Genomic DNA, 2,500 nt, shown 5'->3' on the forward strand with positions numbered 1-2,500 from the left:
GCTGTATGCTCTTTTGCTCATTCACTTAGAAACTGACATCTTGCAATATGCACAAGTAGTCCTTCATGAAAGGGGCTGGAAGCTGTTTTCATTTTGACACGAGAGAGAGAGAGAGAGAGAGAGAGAGAGACTACCTTGCATTGTCAATTGCTAAATCTGTATATGGATAAGTAGCCTATGGTTGTCAACTTATTTCGTACGGCCATACCAGCCTGGCAACGCCCGATCTCGTCTGATCTCGGAAGCTAAGCAGGGTCGGGCCTGGTTAGTACTTGGATGGGAGACCGCCTGGGAATACCAGGTGCTGTATGCTCTTTTGCTCATTCACTTAGAAACTGACATCTTGCAATATGCACAAGTAGTCCTTCATGAAAGGGGCTGGAAGCTGTTTTCATTTTGACACGAGAGAGAGAGAGAGAGAGAGAGAGAGAGAGACTACCTTGCATTGTCAATTGCTAAATCTGTATATGGATAAGTAGCCTATGGTTGTCAACTTATTTCGTACGGCCATACCAGCCTGGCAACGCCCGATCTCGTCTGATCTCGGAAGCTAAGCAGGGTCGGGCCTGGTTAGTACTTGGATGGGAGACCGCCTGGGAATACCAGGTGCTGTATGCTCTTTTGCTCATTCACTTAGAAACTGAAATCTTGCAATATGCACAAGTAGTCCTTCATGAAAGGGGCTGGAAGCTGTTTTCATTTTGACACGAGAGAGAGAGAGAGAGACCACCTTGCATTGTCAATTGCTAAATCTGTATATGGATAAGTAGCCTATGGTTGTCAACTTATTTCGTACGGCCATACCAGCCTGGCAACGCCCGATCACGTCTGATCTCGGAAGCTAAGCAGGGTCGGGCCTGGTTAGTACTTGGATGGGAGACCGCCTGGGAATACCAGGTGCTGTATGCTCTTTTGCTCATTCACTTAGAAACTGACATCTTGCAATATGCACAAGTAGTCCTTCATGAAAGGGGCTGGAAGCTGTTTTCATTTTGACACGAGAGAGAGAGAGAGAGAGACTACCTTGCATTGTCAATTGCTAAATCTGTATATGGATAAGTAGCCTTTGGTTGTCAACTTATTTGGTACGGCCATACCAGCCTGGCAACGCCCGATCTCGTCTGATCTCGGAAGCTAAGCAGGGTCGGGCCTGGTTAGTACTTGGATGGGAGACCGCCTGGGAATACCAGGTGCTGTCTGCTCTTTTGCTCATTCACTTAGAAACTGAAATCTTGCAATATGCACAAGTAGTCCTTCATGAAAGGGGCTGGAAGCTGTTTTCATTTTGACACGAGAGAGAGAGAGAGAGAGAGAGAGAGAGAGAGAGAGAGAGAGAGAGAGAGACTACCTTGCATTGTCAATTGCTAAATCTGTATATGGATAAGTAGCCTATGGTTGTCAACTTATTTCGTACGGCCATACCAGCCTGGCAACGCCCGATCTCGTCTGATCTCGGAAGCTAAGCAGGGTCGGGCCTGGTTAGTACTTGGATGGGAGACCGCCTGGGAATACCAGGTGCTGTATGCTCTTTTGCTCATTCACTTAGAAACTGAAATCTTGCAATATGCACAAGTAGTCCTTCATGAAAGGGGCTGGAAGCTGTTTTCATTTTGACACGAGAGAGAGAGAGAGAGACCACCTTGCATTGTCAATTGCTAAATCTGTATATGGATAAGTAGCCTATGGTTGTCAACTTATTTCGTACGGCCATACCAGCCTGGCAACGCCCGATCTCGTCTGATCTCGGAAGCTAAGCAGGGTCGGGCCTGGTTAGTACTTGGATGGGAGACCGCCTGGGAATACCAGGTGCTGTCTGCTCTTTTGCTCATTCACTTAGAAACTGAAATCTTGCAATAAGCACAAGTAGTCCTTCATGAAAGGGGCTGGAAGCTGTTTTCATTTTGACACGAGAGAGAGAGAGAGAGAGAGAGAGAGAGAGAGAGAGAGAGAGAGAGAGAGAGAGAGAGAGAGAGACTACCTTGCATTGTCAATTGCTAAATCTGTATATGGATAAGTAGCCTATGGTTGTCAACTTATTTCGTACGGCCATACCAGCCTGGCAACGCCCGATCTCGTCTGATCTCGGAAGCTAAGCAGGGTCGGGCCTGGTTAGTACTTGGATGGGAGACCGCCTGGGAATACCAGGTGCTGTATGCTCTTTTGCTCATTCACTTAGAAACTGAAATCTTGCAATATGCACAAGTAGTCCTTCATGAAAGGGGCTGGAAGCTGTTTTCATTTTGACACGAGAGAGAGAGAGAGACTACCTTGCATTGTCAATTGCTAAATCTGTATATGGATAAGTAGCCTATGGTTGTCAACTTATTTCGTACGGCCATACCAGCCTGGCAACGCCCTATCTCGTCTGATCTCGGAAGCTAAGCAGGGTCGGGCCTGGTTAGTACTTGGATGGGAGACCGCCTGGGAATACCAGGTGCTGTATGCTCTTTTGCTCATTCACTTAGAAACTGAAATCTTGCAATATGCACAAGTAGTCCTT

The 2,500-nt window shown here is 46.9% G+C and overlaps 7 non-coding genes and 2 pseudogenes across 7 annotated transcripts in view; all 9 read left to right on the forward strand.

Moving 5' to 3' along the window:
- The window catches only part of LOC146217626 (5S ribosomal RNA), a 119-nt gene extending 109 nt beyond the window's left edge, over positions 1-10 (forward strand). The window contains exon 1 of the ribosomal RNA XR_014751261.1: positions 1-10. This exon is cut by the window's left edge and continues 109 nt beyond it. This is a non-coding gene — a ribosomal RNA (5S ribosomal RNA).
- A 184-nt stretch (positions 11-194) lies between these two features.
- LOC146217627 (5S ribosomal RNA) lies at positions 195-313 on the forward strand. The gene has a single exon (XR_014751262.1). It is a non-coding gene; the product is annotated as a 5S ribosomal RNA (ribosomal RNA).
- A 186-nt stretch (positions 314-499) lies between these two features.
- LOC146217628 (5S ribosomal RNA) lies at positions 500-618 on the forward strand. Its single transcript, XR_014751264.1, has one exon. It is a non-coding gene; the product is annotated as a 5S ribosomal RNA (ribosomal RNA).
- Positions 619-790: 172 nt separating this feature from the next.
- LOC146217629 (5S ribosomal RNA) lies at positions 791-909 on the forward strand. Its single transcript, XR_014752112.1, has one exon. It is a non-coding gene; the product is annotated as a 5S ribosomal RNA (ribosomal RNA).
- A 174-nt stretch (positions 910-1,083) lies between these two features.
- Positions 1,084-1,202, forward strand: LOC146217630 (5S ribosomal RNA; annotated as a pseudogene).
- Positions 1,203-1,408: 206 nt separating this feature from the next.
- LOC146217631 (5S ribosomal RNA) lies at positions 1,409-1,527 on the forward strand. Its single transcript, XR_014751265.1, has one exon. It is a non-coding gene; the product is annotated as a 5S ribosomal RNA (ribosomal RNA).
- A 172-nt stretch (positions 1,528-1,699) lies between these two features.
- Positions 1,700-1,818, forward strand: LOC146217632 (5S ribosomal RNA). The gene has a single exon (XR_014752573.1). It is a non-coding gene; the product is annotated as a 5S ribosomal RNA (ribosomal RNA).
- Positions 1,819-2,038: 220 nt separating this feature from the next.
- On the forward strand, positions 2,039-2,157 carry LOC146217633 (5S ribosomal RNA). Its single transcript, XR_014751266.1, has one exon. It is a non-coding gene; the product is annotated as a 5S ribosomal RNA (ribosomal RNA).
- A 170-nt stretch (positions 2,158-2,327) lies between these two features.
- Positions 2,328-2,446, forward strand: LOC146217634 (5S ribosomal RNA; annotated as a pseudogene).
- Positions 2,447-2,500: the final 54 nt, after the last annotated feature.

The sequence above is a fragment of the Hypomesus nipponensis genome, chromosome 28, assembly GCF_054491055.1.
Source record: "Hypomesus nipponensis isolate SF chromosome 28, ASM5449105v1, whole genome shotgun sequence".
In the NCBI taxonomy this organism is placed as follows: domain Eukaryota; kingdom Metazoa; phylum Chordata; class Actinopteri; order Osmeriformes; family Osmeridae; genus Hypomesus; species Hypomesus nipponensis.